The sequence below is a fragment of the Scophthalmus maximus genome, chromosome 7 (assembly GCF_022379125.1).
Source record: "Scophthalmus maximus strain ysfricsl-2021 chromosome 7, ASM2237912v1, whole genome shotgun sequence".
NCBI lineage: Eukaryota > Metazoa > Chordata > Actinopteri > Pleuronectiformes > Scophthalmidae > Scophthalmus > Scophthalmus maximus.
In genome coordinates, this window is record NC_061521.1 from 18,609,095 (window position 1) to 18,628,331 (window position 19,237).

The 19,237-nt window shown below is 44.7% G+C and overlaps 1 protein-coding gene across 3 annotated transcripts in view; it reads right to left on the bottom strand.

Annotated features, from left to right (window-relative positions):
- Positions 1-19,237, bottom strand: part of lrrc4ca (leucine rich repeat containing 4C, genome duplicate a) — an 85,400-nt gene that overhangs the window by 24,606 nt on the left and 41,557 nt on the right. The gene's annotated exons all lie outside the window — the stretch shown is intronic.

The following is a 19,237-nucleotide window of genomic DNA, read 5'->3' on the forward strand; positions in this document are numbered from 1 at the left end:
AAAAAAGATTGTGTTAAAGAGGGGAGACAGAGCGATGACTACATGGGAAGTGAACGCCGCTCCTGGGAAAGCTCCCTTTTTTTCTCTCAGAGGAGAGGGAGGCCGTCTGGAGAGGTTATTTATTTTATCATGTGCCGAAACTTAAAAGTGGTGCGGAGAGCCCCAGTGGAATTACCGACTGGAGATGTACCCTCCTGGGGCTACTGTCTCTCTCTTCTGCCTCTTTCTCCCACTCACGCTCACCTTCCATCTCCCACCGTTCTGATCTCCACCAGAGCGCTGCCACTGTCTCTCTGGGAGAAGGGGGGTGGGGAACAGAGCAAGAGGAGCTGCTCATTCTCAATGCCATCTTTGCCCGCATCACAGTCAAACTCCAATTCATCCCACACTCCTGTGGTCTGCAGGGCTCATGCTTGGCTTTGCTCAGCCACATCTGCGCCGCACAAGCTGAGCCGGGTTGTTTCTTCAGACTCCTCCCAGGCTCGTCGTTCTCTACGTGGGAAGCATAGCTTCTTATCCCAGCCCTCCTCATTAACAGCATTCCCATCACACTCCAGTCATTAAAAGAGCCACTTGTCCTCCCCCATCCCCCGCGGGTGTTTTCCTTTCATCATTCAATTTCTCTGTTCGGATGAGCCTGTGGTGTGGATGCATTGGCTGACACCTTTACTCCACCAGGACCAGAGTGAATTATTGTGAGGCAGAGAAGTGGGGCTACAAGAGCTTTGTGAAGCCGCCTCTCTGTGCCATGTTCCAGGTATGCGGCTGTTGTCATGGGAGCCCATGAAAGGCTGCCTCTCTGCTCCCTTCTTCTCTTAATGAACAAAGGTGTCAAAAGCATCCTTACATTCAGGTCATTTGGGAGGTTCCCCGTCGCTGCAAAAAGTCATGATGCTAAAAATAAGAGTGCTGCGGAAAGTATGCAAGGGAGCTCATACTTTCCCTCCAATGTAAGGCAATCCCTTCCCCTTTGTACCATCTAGGGAGGGATCCAGGCCTTGTAGCAGGACAGATTCCCGGCGAGCACATAATTAAGATGACACTGTTGCTACAGCAAAGGGCTCCTCGGCAGCAGAGCTCCTGCGTCTTTGGAATTCTCACCTGGCACGAGGCCGGTACTCTGGTAAAGATTGCCATTAATGTTGTCTACATTCTGACGCCCGTCTGCTATCCAACTTCATGAGTTGGATTAGGAATGATGAACCATCACATGATCTTGCGTTTCCCTGGAGGGAGAGAGGAATGGTGTAGGAGAAGAGGGGAACAAATAGAGGTCCAACTGCAAGAGTCATTGCCATTATTCCTCGAGTAGAAACAAGCCTGGCCTCTGCTAATCTCCCTCACAACGGTAACAAGAAAATGGACTCTGCTTTTTGCTGCCTCTCTAACAACATATAGAATAAATCAAATTTCCAACCCCCCCCCACATGATAACCTCCTTATTTTCTTCCTCTTTCCTCTGCCCGTCCCTCCCGTCGCCTCCTTTCTCCCTCCCCTCCATCTTCCCCTGCACCCCCTCCCCCGCCTAGTTAACTACATTGGCTGCAGAGAGAAAATGCTGAGGATGCAGGACCAAGAAGAAACCAGCATCAATTAGACTCCAAAGTGCACTTTATTTATTTTTTTTGTCCCCACCGTGCCAAATTAAATTACACTATAAATAAATAAATAAAAAAGAGCAATGGAAAAGCAATGAACTTTAATTATCAAAGCCAAACCTCAGCACGGGTCACTGCTCCCTACACTGCTGCCCACTGTGTGCTCTCAAACTGCACATGTGCTGGCTCGGGGTCCGCCGTTTTGATCCGCACAGAGATGTAAATGTCACAAATTGACTCTTACGTTTAACGGTCAGACATCCCAGATGAGTGCATCCTTGGCTTCCTCTGCACACAGTCCTACAGATTATAATGCTCGCATCCGTATAAAGAATCCGCATGTTTCCACATCCCTTCAAAAAGCCTCTCACTCTTCACATGGAACCTATTTAATAAAGTGATTCACCGAGGAAAATCGAGGAACTATTCAACAACAAAAAGCTTGTCACGTGTTAAAAAAGTCCTTTCATTGTTGCTCTCTCTCATTCGGTTCTTGTGTTCTCGTTCCAACTAGGTTAGGGTACACAGTGTATGCAACAGCAGAGATCAAACCGCTTTGATAATTCAGCTGAGAACACTAGAGACACAGTGGGAAACAAATGAAACATGATAACTAAGACTACGCTTCCCCCCATGCGGATTGGATGGATGGGGTAACGCGTGTGTCTGGGAGCGAGCAAGACACCGCGAGGGGAGAGACAGCGCGAGACAGCAGCTGCGGTTCCTCCCCTCTATTTCTGTTTTTTGGGAGCGGTGCCATGTCGGATGGCATGTGACCTGTGTAAAATGTTACTACCATTACTGCCAGTGTTTTATCTTTCGTTCTTTTAAGGGCCCAGTGTAAATTCTGACATTTGTGGAGGATCCTGATGGGAATGCCAGTGGCAAGATTTCATTAAAAAATCCACTCGTCTTCCCGGCAACGATAAACTGTCAGTAGAGAGCTGAGAAAACTTGAAGGAATAACAATGGCTGAAGGCCTCTCTTGACAAATAAAAAAAGTAAGGTTTTGAGATTTAGATTTTTTCTGCTCCATTTCTCAAGGCAAATTGTTTCATAATAATAATAATAATAATAATAATACATTTCATTCACAGAGCACTTTTCATTGCTAAAAGCAATCTCAAAGAGCTTGTCGAAATAGGCCAGTTATACACAGTCTTATCATACGAATCTACGATTGTGCCTCATCTAGTGTTGTTGTGTACACACAGCTGATCTTATCACGAGATTGTACACACACACACACACACACACACACACATTATTACGATGCAACGCAGTAATCCAGGATTCCAGATGCCCCGTGATTGAAGTTATGTGTGGCTTCATGGACGTGGAGAACTTGGGGATATCAAGGACATCGGAGTGAGATGAGAGGATAAGAGAGGGGCCGTAACTGTAGTGCTACAGGTAACAGATAAGCTGGAGATGTCCTTGTTTACATATACTGCTCTCATGAGTGGGCGCCGCAGATTCTCAATTTTCTAATTGAGATTAAACACCAAGGTTAAAGAATACATTACTCATGCGAGTTGCTGCTGGTGGTAGAGAATAGCAGCGTACAATATAATACAGTTGAAGGACATCAGAGCAGTGGCACTGAGCTCGACTGTGTTTTGTCAATTTTCTGTTCAATGGTTTTGTTTCTGTAAGATTCATGTTTACAACCAAAGGAATATGACTGAATAGTAAAATGTTCAGTCAGATGTGAAGGACATCAAGACGAGGCTACTAAGGTAAGGCCGAGTGAGTCATCACTCAAATAGCTTTTTCCAAACCAACGTTTTTATCAACATCAATCTTTTTTCTCATAACCACTATATGTAGAAGCTGGTAATTTACTCACACGCGTGTCATCGTATTTGATCGATGTTGCTGCCCCAAAATTCAGAAAAGCAAATTTCTTTATGGGGGTCAAACTGTACACCCACATTCCTTCCCTTGATACCAGAACAACACCACTGGCCATTTATTCAAATAGCTTGAAATTCAATTAATACATTCAGTGCCGATACAGGAAGCAATGTGTGGCAGCTGGGGGGTAGTGTGTGTGCAAAGCACATGATTTTAACATAGATCTAATATATATAACCGTACCTCAAAGAGCCAAGTAGATAGGAAATCATATGTCAATCTTATTCTTCGTTTTTTTTCTCCAAGTATTGCTTTAATGACAACCATGTGGAACTTTGTTAAGATAAAGTTGTTTAACATACATTATAAGACACATGGGTCAAGAATAGAGACCTGTTTTGTCTTTCAGTATGATCTAATCAATGATCTTTTTTTTTTAATTTTGGAGGAATTGTGGCCTTTTACAGATTACATCCATATAGTTTAGTCACACAAATAGTAAGTAGCCAAATTGGGTTCCCTGCTAAGAAACTTGACTATACCCTTGTTACTCTCACTTCACTCTCTTTGGTGCTAACTAACTCATTAGCGTTAAATTGCATTTTCCTGAAGAAACCAACAGTTTCCATTAGAAAAATACTTGAAGAAGTCTATAATAAAAAAAAAAACTGAGCATGTGTTGGCAGGTATGGGATTAATGAAAAATATTAAAATAGAATGAAGCATTACAAAAAACAGAACATCCGAAAGACAGAAAACTAACTTCGATAACATTGGTTAGTCTTTTTCGTTAGTAACGCAGTCGTACATTTTTCTCATTATCATCTGGTCAAGTGACATCAACTGCCACTGTACAGCTTGAACCAGCTAACGTCTGACAGGGTGAGGTTGAAATCAGATTGAATGATAGGTTCAGAGCCACCAAAAAAACAATTTCAATGAAGAGGAAATCAACCGACTAACGCATCCCACCCCTTACACATTGTTGCAAAAACACACACACACACACACATACACACACACACACACACCACCAACACCACCACCTCTGATTTCCTTGTCGAAATAGGCCAGTTATACAATTGAATTATGGTGAATCATTATTCGTCGGTGTCGTCTCCTGGTAGTTTACATAACTAGGATTTAATTATAGAGCAAGTGCGCGAACGCTCTCCTAGAGTACTACTGGTGCTCCCTGTGCATGAAAGGATACTCAGGTTTGTAGCTCTATTTTGAGAAGGAGTCAGGCAGAGAGCCATAGAGAGAGAGGTAGAGGGGGGGGGGGGGGCAAGAGAGAGAGAGTGTGGAGATATGAAATGAACCGAAGAAGTACATCTCCCTTGGCACATGTTGGCGTTCACCCTGCAGAGTCATGGGCGTCTCGGCCTCTGCGTTTTCTTTTACAGATGCAGAAATGTCTCGAGCGGCCGTGCATTTACTTCGGCATCAAAAAGCATGGATCAAAACAGCAGAGTGCACCGCTTTGTTCGAGACGGGTGCACCAGACAGGTCGCTGCATGTTTCCGTTTGATCTCGAACACGTATTTCATTACCGACGACGCCAGAGCACTCAGTGCTACAAGCTGTACACTGCCACTCGGAAACTGCGTCTGCACCAAAGCGTCGTCGTCGTCGTCGTCGTCGTCGTCGTCGTCGTCGTCGTCGTCGTCGTCGTCGGAGGCCGTGACTTCAGCCACTGCTGAATTTTTACATCCTGCAAATGTAATGAGACTCAACTGCAAAAACCACACGTAACATGGCGGAGCCATGTGACGGGTTGAGAAATGGACAGAGAAGCAGTGTAGGTTCTGGTGTCATCGCGTGGGATCCTCTAAGCAGATGTTAAAAAATTGCATCTCTTGATCTTCTTTCCAAAATTCAAGTGTAGCAAAATGTAACGTGATTGAAAGTTCAAAGCGTCGCATTTATATGTGTGTAGGTTTTTTTTTGGGACACATTTTGTAACCGTAAACCGTAATTGCTGACAAACCGGTGGCCGACAAATTACAGAGCTTCAGCTGGAGACGGACAAAAGCCTGACTGAGGGCCTGACTGAGGGACACAGCTGGAGACGCAGGGACCGTGTGTGTGCGTGCGTGTGTGTGTGTGTGTGTGTGAGAGAGAGAGAGAGAGACAGAGACAGAGACAGAGAGACTCCACGTTAGCAGTCAGATCACATCACAGTTGGCAACCACATTGATTAAGAGAGTCACCATGCAGACTAATTTGGACATGGAGCAGACTAAATGATTACGGACTGATTTCACGTGAGGACCTCAAAAGACGTTACCCCTTTTTTTCCAACGCAGCTTTTCCTTGTTTTATTCATGTCCTGCATGTGTAGGCACTGGTGAATAATGCATTCAATATGCATGTGTGATTATTTGTGTGTAGAGATGTGTATAGATCTGTCCTTTTATGGGTGCGTGCGTGTGTGTGTGTGTCTTTATATATCTCTGTGTCGTTATAGTAGGGGAACCGCATGCCAGTATGTTGTATGTACTGTATGGGGGTGTTTTATTTATCTTTCTCTATTTGAGGATGCGGTCCTTTGAGAGACTCAAAGCAAATTCTATTGTAAAACCCGGAGCTACTGAGGGACTGCGAGAGCCAGAGCCATCCATCAGAGCTGGACATATCCCCCGTATGCAAACAAATGCATTAGAGCAGTCGCCTCCCACCGGGCCCACAGCGCAGCGGAGCAAAAACAGGGTGCAAGGATGTTGGGAGAGGTGAAGGAATGTCACATGATAAGATGCAGATTAGAAAACCCTCTTGTGGCGCCAAAATGAAAGGGGCGGGCAAATGTAAGGATTGATGAGAGACACGATTTTTTGTGGTATGTGAAAAGGACACGGGGGCCGAGACACAGCGTTAAAAACCCTTCCCCTCTTCTGAAGACAGCGCGGCTGGGCTGCAAGATCTGTGGTCATCCCGTAAAGGGGTCTGTAATCACCGAGAGTGGGCGCACGGGAACATGACTGCACACAGCTGTACTGCACGCAGCTGTGGGTTTCATTTCTTCCCGGCCCTGTGGTACCGTCGTCCTCCCGGAATGATTAACCCAGAACAGTTTAATATAGTACGAGAGGGGAGGATGAAAAGAATTGATGGAAGAGGAAGATGAGTAGAAGAGAAAAAGAGAAAGAAAGAGAGAGAGAGAGAGAGAGAGAGAGAGAGAAGGGCACAGAGGACGTTATTGTATTCCCTGGAGAGTCCGGTCTTTACCTCTGCACATCAAACCTTGTTCGCCACCGCTTAGCAATCTGTCTGCTAATTAATCATGCACTGTAAGCAGTCAGAGGCACTGTGCGAACGTGTGTGTGTGTGTGTGTGTGTGTGTGAGAGAGAAACAGGTACACACTGAGAATGAAAGAAACAGACTGCATGTTATTCGCCGCTGCACTGTCTCCGTCTGTGGCTACAATGTCCCAGCAATCGGGCTTTGACACTTCTTTTGCAAATAGGTTTCACGTCTCTCCCCCGTCACACTCATGCTCCGGAAACTACAGTTTAGACGTCACTTTGTTGCCGCATTGGTCCGCGTTGCGCTAATCTTCCGCCGATGACTGACTCCTGGCCGAATGTGCCTATTTGGAGCGGGTTCGCCCGAGAATCCGGAGCAATGAACAATGGACAGCGCATCTCCGAAATGCCTAATCTCGTCGGTGAAAACGGGCGCACGATTCATTTTTGCTGATAGTGATCGCAGAGAGTGGCCGATTGTCACAGTGATTGGAGGTGCACCGACCAATCGTGTCTGCGGCTTTTTCTGGCTAATTGTGACATGGTGGCCGTGGCAGCAGGGGTGGGCTGGGTAAGCATCCCACACAGAACACCAGCCAAGCCTGGGAGCCCGCATAAAGCAATCAGCGATAATCTCCCGCCGTGAGCTAACAATAGCGCTGATGTGTTCGCTTTTTCCGGAGGAGCTTTGCTCGCCCCCGAGGCCTGCCTTGTTTGCGCGCTGCCCCAGCAGCCGGCCGTCTTTCGGCTTTCCCATTACTGGAGGAAACAGTAGGCCTGAAATCAGCTGGGGCGTTGTCGCTCCCCCTGGACAGTCCGCGCGATTGAAGTCCCGGATTCATGCCTCGCATGAGCCGCGAAAAAAATGCGGAGGATGTGGATAAACAGATCTGTAAACCTATTACTTTTGCATGAAGCGCAATTGCGATTGGTGAAAGAGAGTAAAATGTGAGGCAGGACAGAGGAGACGGGAGAGAAAGGTACAGCACAGGGAGAGGAGGAGAGAGTTGTCAGAAAAGAGCGAGGGAGTTGGGAGACCTCAGTGGCTAGACAAATTAATATAAGCACCTTTTAAAATGATGCAAGCAATTCAATTACACAATTCGCAGGCTGCAACTTTGCGCATTGTTTGCATAGAGAAAATGATATTGATGGTTGCTACGTGAGGACACACGCGTCTACCATCAATAATCTGCTTTAAACAAGTTCCACTCTGTTTTTTTTATTGGATTTTCTATAAAAAAAAAAGGTTCTTCTTTTTTTTCCGTCCACACATCACATCAGTATTGTGTTTTCTGCTTATCAGATGACACTGATCGCCACCACTTAGGAACACGGACTGACCAAAGAACCTTTGAGACACATAGAAGCAGACGGGGAAAGTGATGCTTCTTTACGATGAAACTATTGAACTGAAATCATAGATTTTCTTTCATTGACGGAATGCAGTTTATTTTCGCACATTTTAGTCTGCAATTTAATGCTTTCCCAATACATACTGTACCCTCATTTAAATGCCTTGATGGGATCATAAATCTATGTGCGTTAATGATACCCAGCTATATGAGAACCGGGATATGATCTCTCTTTTGTCTCAGCCTTACACTCCTGCACCCTGAATTTTTTTCGTATTGACGTATGTGGCCTAGCACATTTTGTAAGGTCTTTAAATCCTGTTACAGCCCCTGGGCATTGAGTTTAAAACACGGCAAATTACATTGGACCTCAGCTGCTCAGAAAAGGGGAGTGCCTCCCCCCACGGCATGTCAAAGCGTAATCCTCCATTTGAACACACTCCCTCTACCTTGCTTTATTTGTCTGTCTGTGTTTTTCACTTCTTTGCACCTGCGGGTTATTCAAAGAGCCTCTGCATACGTCATCGAGCACTCGAGAAACGGCAACCAAACTTTGCTGAAAGGTCCAGAAACAGCAACGTCAGTGCAGACACTTCCTTGATTAGGTAGTGAGTGGGACAGAAGGTTCCCCAATCCCACTAAACTGAATGACAACCAAAACCCCAGTAAGGAAGAACTGCTGCAATGTCACACGCGCCAGCAGGTGAGACTTCACGAGCGGGTCCGACACGCCAAAAGTCACAGCGACCACAGGCAACACAGCGGACATTTGGTGCACACGGCAGTCTTATTGGCCTGTCACCATTTTCAAGGTGAGATTAGACTGAACGGCTGATGCATTTCAGACAAAAAAATGATAGTAATGTGCCAGTAGGAAGGTCCAAAATACGATATGCTGACCCGGTTCCACGGAGTTGAATTAATGTACATTGCTCGCTCGGTTTGAATGAAAGGTTCCTTTTTAGTTCTGTTTTTTTTTCTTTTTTATTTGATTTCATTTGCATTGATTGATTCAATAGCACTTAGTTGTTTTCTATGTAACTTACAGCTCAGTCCACCATGACTTTTCTACATGTCAAGGCCCAATATGCCTGCCACTAAACTAAAGAAAAAATCAAATCAAATCCTATTGACAGTCGGGTGAACAGGCAATTAGGCGTTAAACATAAAAATAAAAAAAATAAAAGTATTCCACTTAAAAAACATCAATGCTGAACTCTCTCGCTGAAGCGTACAAAACAACGCGGCCCTTGTTAGCATGTTCGAGCGCTGCTCCATCAATTAATTTGGATTAGGGTCCACTTCACAGAGGCTGCAATCGCAATGCAGACAATCCTTTGATGTTGGAACGAATGAGCAGGAAAATGGCAGCGCAGTCTTGTGAAGATTTGTTCTCCTATTTCACCACGGAGGAAACTAGATCTCCCCTAAGTCCGTGAATCTCTTTCCCCTCACAATGATGAAATCCTCCATTGTCGCGTTAAATGAGAGGATGGAGGAACCTAGCTTTCTGGGATGAAGATGAGGAAAAAAAGAGCCTTCCTCCACATGCCCCCCATTTGCCCAGTCATCGATTTGCATTTTCGACATTTATGGGCGTGCTTCGTGCACATGCGGCATAATTTATATGACTTATACGGCTCATTCACAGATTGATAGCTGCCATTCTTAACTGGCTATAATGAATGCCTCATCACTGCACAAAACGTCCTGTGCTGGATCTGACATTACGCTAGACACTTCACAGGGCCCCTTTCATTCTTCATTAAAATCTAATTTTTTGTTTGGAAAGCCAGAAGCCAGAGTTAGACCACCTGTTATTGTATGAACTGTGTCGCTCCGTACAAGGAAACACAAATTGCCATTAAGGTTCATCTTCGAAAACTGAACACTGGAATGAAACAAAAAGACGAATTTCAATGAGAGTCACGTAAAAAGTGCCGAGCAGGGTGAAGTTTGTGGTTTAATGTCCCTCAATGTCCGCCGCGATAAGGAAACGGCGAGGCAGCGATTCAGGACTTGTTCCTCCCACAATCAGGATGTAACAGTCATTTGTCCTTCAAAAGACCTTGTCCTGTCTCATCAGTCAACCAGGCATGTTCATTGTGATCCTGTCCAGACTACAATGGGAAGAACTTGTTCCCCCTCTGCCTCCCTGCTGAAGTGGTTTATCCTTCTTAGCCGTAAGGGACACCTCACATTCACACGACCTCTTTTAACTACAAAATGCCACATCGTACTTAAAGTATCACAAAAAGAAAAGACAGAAGGAAAAAGCACAGCGGAACTGTGCCTCGGAGCAGAGAAATATGCAATGGCCAGGACATGTGAGGGCCTTCGTTGAATAAAGAAAACACCGCAAGATGAGGCTAATGAATACAGAAAGAATTGGACTCACTTTTATGCTCCGATTAGTGTTATACAAATTCAGAGCACATCGGTGGGGGAGGGAGGAGGAAGGATTGCATGCCAGTGACTGTGGGGGTCCCACCTGTTTCATCAGGCACAGAGGACCCTTTTCACCTGTCCACGCTTCCCTAAACACACACACACACACACACACACACACACACGCGCACACGTCTCCCAAAGGGCTTCGTGATCTTCTGCAAAAACAGCTCATTGTGGATTTTCTTTTGAAACGGATGATTTAACATAGACCACCTGGTTTCGAGTCTGTTTCTTCCCCCGTCTTTTTCAGCAAAACGTGACACAAGGAGTGCCGTTACCCTACAAAACTCTCTAGGTTGGATGCAGATTCAAATCAACACACACAAACCTTTTCATATCAAACGCATGGATACGTATGTAGATGCAAGGACGCAAGCGTTGCAGCCACCTTTCAGGAACACAAAGGAATAAATTGAAGAGGAGCTGTACACAGTGATCAACCTTTGTCCCCTGCACCCACACATTTTTCCACATCAACATACAAAGTGTACCGTTCTCACACAAACTCATAAAGCTATGCACCGTGCAGTCCCGGAGAGAGAAGGCAATCCTCACACCTCATGAATATTACAATGAGCTGGATCTGGGTCATTAATATGACACAGTCATTACACTGGAGCCCAATTAGCAGGCAACACAGAGCCTCTGTTACTATACATAATCACTGTATCACTGCAACACACTCCGGAGCAGGGGAGGATCAAACCACACAATCACAAACAAGAACAAGAAATAGCAAGCACTCTTGTACAGATGAGGAGGTCACGGGTGCTTGAGAATAAACACTGCGTGAAATCCTCTGCTGCATATACGAAATGTTATGTAATGTTATCGAGCCAAAATCACTCCAATGGGTAGATAAACATGACAAGATAAGACTCCTTGAAGTTTCCACAAATAGAAAAAAAAGTGTATGTACAGTGGGTTGATCTAGGTTAAGTTGTTATTTAAAGTTTAAAATAAGAAATGAAACCTCCACCTCTTTGACAATGGTTCAGTCCCCCCTTTGCTCAGTTCGACAAGAATTCTGAAAACATTCCCTCACACTCACTGGACATTCAAAACTATTGATTTCAATAAATCTTTCATGTTGCAAACATTTTTGATAAGTTGTGATGACTTAATAATGTTGCTAGTTACATCAACTTAATGTTGTTTGTCATTTAAACTCCAATAACTTCATCACATTGGCTCTTCCTCTTTTCATGCCACTTCCTTGTAACAACAATAAGCTTGTTTATTTTAGGGATTTTGTACAGTGAAGGGCTTTTTGTCAGGCGAAAGTACGACATCTGCTTCATATGTAGAAAATTTTGAAAAATTCCGATTTCTTTTGGAAAAGACTTAATCTTAGCTCACAGGATTAATTCTTAGAAAATAAGGGTTTCTATAACAGTTAAAATGACTTGTTAAGGCTGATTTCTTTTTCCTCCTTTTGCATTGATACTTTTGGATCTTTAGCCAATAAAGATCAGAAAGGACAAATTGAGTTATGACGAAGAGAGAGGTATTTGTTCAGAGACTGTTTGCTTGGGATGCTCAAAAACAACAGAATCATCCGTCATGATACATTTCCACATATAGTCCTACTTGCATAGTAGTTTTCCTCCATCTAATTTGACACAACGCACTTTTCAAATGGAACATACTGTATCTGTCATATCTTGTGTTATGTTATTCGCTAAAAGGAAATTAAATACGACAAGGCCTGGAATGCTGTGTGACCATTCTCTCTAGTCAGTGACAGACGGGCTGCAGCCAAACGCTGAGGAGTCTGGCACAGGCTGCAGGAGACTTTGGGCTGTATGTGCACACACACACGCGCACGCACGCACGCACACACACACACACACACGCATGCACGCACGCACACACACACACACACACACACACACACACGCGCACTCACACACACACACACACACACACACACACACTTTCCCCTTTACCCATTAAGCATGATTGGCTGCCCCTCTATTGCCTCTCTCGACTACTTATATTCATCAATTTAATTTAATGTTTTCATTCATGAGAAATATTACCTGTCGACTTAGATTAACATATCCATAAATGAGACCTTCCAGCAGCTGCTGTTAAGTAAAAGAATGAAAGGGTGATTTTCATTTTTCCATTTTTTGGGCTGTTTCTTTAATTCACGTTGGCCTCCGTTGAACCATTACAATGAGCCGAGTAAGTTTTAACAACATGAGCCCTTAAAACTTTCAAACAGAATTGTCATTAACAGAAAACAAAGCCCTTTTTTTCCCATCTCCTCTTGACAAGCCGTGTGTTTGGAAACAAGTGGGTGTTTCATTACACGAGGTGGCATCTGTTCAGGATTAATTCTTGTTGTGTATGAGGGAGATTACCCATTAACCAGGCATGCATGAGCTCCCTCCAATTCATCCAGGCCTCTCTGACGCTCAATTTTCGAAGCTCAAAGCATTTTTTCTTCCCTGCCATGCATGCACTGGAGGAGGGGCCGACAGCCCCTGTCACAAGGCCTTGACCTGAGCAGTGAAACAGACTGGTACCTCAGCAGACTCCATTCAGACAACTTAGATTAAATCAAGTGTAAGTCTATCCTTGTCAGATCAAAACTATCATAGTAGAGCAGCCTTGCCTACATGCAGGTGCCAGGTTGAGTGACACATTAAGGTCAGAGACTAACAGGCCGAGTGAGCGAGCAGGTAGGGAGAGACGTCCACAAAGATACCGATACCCACACAAATACACTCACATAAACCAAACAGCATACATCAATGCATGCCCACTGACTCCTGAGTGAAAACAGATACAATGATAGAAGCACCAGCCTGGCGTAAAGTCTGACACATAATACATGATACACAAATGCGTATTAGTCTGGGACCTCTCAGTTCATTTCCAATTTCCAAGAGACGTGACCAACGGACGCAGAGCAGAATGCCCCTCCGGACACAATCGGATAGACCGACTGTTGAGCGACGCGTATGTCAACAGACGTGCAGAGAGGAGATGCCTGTGACGATGATTCCACAACGCCTGTGAACGGGTGTCGCCGCTTTTGTGGGAGGAAGGTACTTTTAGTCACTTGCTCGTTCATCAGCGGCAGCCTTGGTTTACAAAAGTCGCTTCTCTCCACATCATGGTACAAACCCCCGCCCATTATCAGACAATCGGTCGTGATTGGAGCGGCGAGATTTCTGCCGGAGGGAAATGACTCTCCAATGGAGGGGTTTCAGACCCGGCCGAGCACGTGGAATGAGCTCCCAGAATTTGTCTGGGTCCCAGGCTAATAAGCACAGAACACAGTGTGAAATCTGGCCTGGAATCAGCGCAGTCTTTTGGATTTCTGAAAGGCTTTTGTGTGGGTAACAGATTTAACAGTAGGTGTGTTCACTTGCGATTTAGCGAGCTGATATGTCTTTATAGGTGTGAGATTCCGTGGTTTTGGACACAGGGGGCTTTTTTTTCTCTCCCTGAGATGAAAGACGCAATGTCTGTAGGGCTCAACAGTCTGATAATGCGTGACAGCTAGCCGGGGTGTGACCACGCTGCGTTGTATTCAGGTGCTTTGACTTACAGGCAGACTCCTGCTGCGGAGCCGAGCCACCCTCTGATTGTCGGCCTGATTGGGCTTGAGTTCAAAAGGAGGAAACGAAAGCAGATCTAGCAGAGAGACAGCAACGCTGGGCCAGATCAGAGACAATCATCCTGCACCTCTGGCTCTGCAGAAGGCACCGATTCACACACACACACACACAGGTATGACAAAAGATTTCACAACAATTAGGGGCCAGTACAACAAGTCCTCCTATCAAACAACAGACTATGTGGTAAAAACAACCGTATCGACCGTTTCATAAGATAGCGCCCTCTACCGGTGACGAGCAGGAAGCCTAAAATACTTTTTTGCCTGACGGCATCGTGGGCTTTTCCAATGCATGCTTAATGAGGTTGCAAATGTAAGGGGGATGGTTAGGGTTAGGATGACATGGCAGGGAGTTAGCACGTTGACTTTACAGAATATAAGGAAAATCCATCTAAATAAACAAACTTGACTGACTCACCAGGTCCAAAGCGGACCTATAGCGGCGTGTACATGCAACCTGCATGCTGCGATACTCAAGATGGAACTCACACTCACAACCATAGAGGCCAAACCCACCATTTCTTTTCTTTTTTTTTCAAGTCTTGACCAATGTCTGCTGAACGCATTTCTTTTTAATATTAGCGCTTTGTGATGTGTTCTCAAAGGGCAGCCAGCCTGGATTCTTTCATTTAAATTTTTTAGCTCATTTGATACATGCACTTTGCAACGGCACCAAGGCTGCTTTTTTTTTTGCACTTCAGTCCAACCTACTTCCAGGTTTCCCGTATTTCGATGATTTCACCCGAGGAAACTGTGCTGAAAATTAAGTGGATCCTTGTGAAACGCTATTTCTGCTTTGTTGGAGAGCGAGGTTCTCGAAATGGAGAAGCCCTTCAACGGGTCAAATATTCATTCACAGCACGGGATATTTCCTTCTCAGTCCCAAAACAACACTACTAAGTTAAAAGGGGAAGAAGCACATTCTCTTGCATGCACTTGTGTTAGTCTACTATTACACAGATTTTAAATAAAGGCTAAACACATAAACAAACCTAGATAAGAACCAGATATCAGGCTCATGGTCTGTGCTCTGCTTTAAAATAGGCTATACTGAAGGCTGTTGCCCATTGACAACCTGTTATTAAGATTTGACATTGACTATGTATAGCATGTTCCAAGTTTGGACATGTTAGATGCACATGCGTCATGCATGGGATGCCTTTGCTTCTAGGAAGACGATTCAAGTGAACAGGTCAAGGTCACGCGACAGATATCGCCATGCTTGGAGAAAGTAATATCTTCTGGGTGATGGATGTCTGTCTGGGAAGACTAGTTTCAACCTTGTATGGTATGGTCTAAATGTGTGTGAGTTCATGGTGTGGTATATAAACTCTTGTGTTGCTCTGTTCGTTGTGGAACCCTCCTCGCAGCATTCAGAGAGGGTCTCGATCCAGATCTGTAATAAACACTGTGTCTGAACTGAGAACCATCTGATCCAAGTGTCTGAATTCAATCTTCCTCCTGAAGACGAAACTCGTCGATGATCTCAAGAATCGACTCTGACAATCGCAGCCTATATTTCAGGTAGCAGCTCAAGGGAAGGGCTAGTCATGGCTCTGTTGCTATGCGACCACTAAAAAACAGCATCGCCCCAGTTCACATTTTTTGAGCTTTACGTGTGAAGAGCACAGAGCTGCGACCATGCCCAGCTCACTTTAAATTTGAAAACAAATAATTGAGAAGACAGCACTTGCGAGAAAGGCATTCAGTTTTTTCTTTTCTTTTCTTTCTTCCCCCCTAAGGTGGACTTAAATTACTTACCTCCATACGGCACAATTTGGAAAAAATATAAAGGGCCAGTAAGAGACAGACCATTTAAACTTTTAATTTAGCAGGAATTAATGTGGTGGCCGGGGCAAGTATCACTTTAAACAGACGCTACCCAGGTTCCCCCGAAGGCAGGAAGAATGACTCCACTGTGATGCATATGTATAATTTTTGTTCGTGTGTGTGTGGGAGAATGTTTGTGGGGATTGGAGTTGTACTCCTGCACGCTGTTATTAATGGAACCATCACATCGGCCCTACCTCAGGGGATGTCACGGTCATTTTAACGGTATGTGACTTTCCAGGGAGGTCAAAGAAAGAGAGACTGGCAGCAGAGAGGAAGGTGAGGATTACTAAGCCAAAAAGACACCATCATCCCCGACTGGCAGGGTGGGTGATGTAAGGCAAGTGGTGAGTAATGATGCATTCAGAATTCAGGTCACTGCTCCTAGCTGAAATTTTACGAAGGAAGCAAGGAAACGGGGAGATAGTGGTGGAGTTGGAAGAATTCCTTTTTAGCCCTGAGTCACAGCTGCAAAAAAAATATATATATTTCAAGTGGTGTTCCAAATAACAAAAAAACACTAGCAAACACCTCACAATGTTGCCATGCTGAACACACATCTATATTCTATTTAATCCACTCCTGCTCCCATGATAAGAGTGGCAGTGGAGAGAGAGAGTGAGACAGAAAGAAAAAATAAAAAGGGAGCAATGCTCCGCGGCCTCTGGAATGACAGAATGGCACTTTTATGATGTCTCCCAGATTATTCCCCGAGATGGATGGGCTGAGCTGTAATACCAATTGATTAATCCATCGACTGGGGGAATGTGCTGCCGCCGTCCCCCTGCTCAGCTGTTCTTCCCCTGGACAGAGGATTCAGACGGACATGCTGGAGAGGATGACTAATGAGCGAGGCCACTGCAGATACCGCTCATGTCTGTCTGTGTATGTTTGCCGTGGCCAAAATGCTCGCTCGTGTCTGGTTGATACAGTGGGTTTATACTACGCACGCGTCGGCCAACATACAGTCTCGGGTTCAGATGATCATCCGCAGTGGTGGAGATGGGACCAGCTCCCTCTTTTCTCAATAAAGACTATGTGGGGATGTGATTGTGACGGTGAGCTTGCAGTGACAAATTGCTACTTTTTTTCTTTTTTTTTTTTTACCGGAGACCAATCTTACCACTAAGGTGACTCTTGCTGCCAACCTCCGCAACTGTGCACGATTATTGCCACGTGACTGCCCTCATGTATAAAAGCAGCAATCATAAGCCATGATGCACTTTGCACAAACCTGCAACACTGCTCCCTCTGCCCTGCTCTCAAAGTCCATACACTTTCAAAAATAATTATAGCTGAGATAACTGTGTGGGTTTTCTTTAACCGGGTGAAAGACAGCTAATATTTTTGCAAAACCTCAATGACCTTTGTAAGTCAAGTTGATGTGAAACATTGTCCACGGGGCTTCAGCCCTCTCTGATCAGCAAATATCCATACGTGGGGAAGAAAACGTCCGAGCAATGAGTACACATTCCAGTGTACATTCACCTTTGCTAATTGCAGTGGGAAATATGCTCCGCGGGCTACTGTTGGAAGTAATGCGCTCATTATTTAATTTAATATTCATGTGAATTCATGAACAAATTTACAATAATTAATACCAATGTACTGTAAATTGAATTGGTAATCCATCATGTGGAGGCAGACAACCTCATCTTCATGAGGCGTCTTTTACCTCCAGCATTATGATTTCCAGGTTCTAACCGGGCCTGCCGCTCCAGACCCCTTGCATCCCACAGCTGGTCTCCAACACAAAAGGCTATAGGGAGCAGATAACAGATCACTGTTCCCTTTCTCATTGAATGAAACCTCCTGAGAGGTTTTTTTTTTTATCCAGAGAAGATGAAAAATGTAGGGGTAGCTCCATTATTGATACAAGTCCCCAGCAGTGAAAGAAATGAATGCTAATAGTGTCCTAAGCTGGGCTTTACAGAGATTAATCCGATTTGAGAAATGAACATTTTATTATATGGCAGTGTGCTGGCCCTGATCTGAACTGAGTCACAGGCTGAGGAGGGAAGAAATGACAATGGGAGTGTGGGGAAGGGAGCGTGGCGTTTACAGTCTGTCGCTTTGCGAGACCCTGGCACCTCATTGCAGTAGTGCCCTTTTCCAGCTGACAAGTTCTTTAATTTTCCGACACGGCTGCTCAGAATGAATTTCAATAGATAAGTCAGACGACAATGGCTGAAGGAATTGGACATAAAACAGACGTCTATGGTTGCATGATTATCAGCTGAAGACTGGCTGTGTGTAAGCAGCAGGAAGTCCCTCTCGGTCCCTCTGCTGCACCTGCTCCGAGGCCATTTCCCACTGACGGACTAATGGGGAAACACAGGGGATACAGCTGTTGTCACTCCGGCACAGAGAAATAAACAAACACTGATCCACAGTTTCCCACCGAATCAGTCAGTTCTGAAGTCAGCTGCAGCTCATTTTGGCTGGATCTTTATAGTCCATGGCACCCCCAGAGATACAGCCCACACCCGTCTCCACGGAAAATCTCCGCATGGATGAGATGGTTCGAGAATTGTTGAATAAGAAGAATAGTCTCTCGGCTTATGTCTATGAATCACTCTCTGTCTGCTGCCAGCAAAACAACCGCAATCTTGGAAATATGTAGGGAGGATTTATCACGTTAAAGGCTCCGACAGGAACCAAAACATAAAATCAGCCGTCTAATTTGTCTCCCCAAGGTGATGTCACTCCATCATATGCAGGGCTTTTCTTTCATTGGGTGAATAATGTCGGCCACGTTTCTCACTTTCACAGGTGAGCGATGGAATTCATTCTTCTTCTTCTTCTTTTTTTCCTGAAGACGGACAGCCAACTCTATTTATGCTTTTACAACCAACACTAGTTCATCAACAACATGACATGCATCCATTTTTTAAAGATCACCCAATACCAGGCTCTAACGCACTGAGATGGTTAATGTTTGTAAAAACCTTTGTCAAGAGGAATGCTCATCCTAAAATATTCATAGATAGATAGATAGATAGATAGATAGATAGATTGATAAGATAGATCGATAGATAGAAGGTTGCTTGCACTTCATGTTAAATTGAACCATGCTATTTTTACAGTGTAATTCGGCACTGCAATTTGCTTTGCAACTTCTTCACAAATCACAGATATGCATCCTCAAACGTATCATCTGTTGCTTTGTTGAATACTAAGAGAGGATTGTGTTCTGCAGTTTGATATAGCACAGATTGTGGAGCCATTACCTACAACAGTGGAGCCTCCTACAGCAGAAGCAGAGC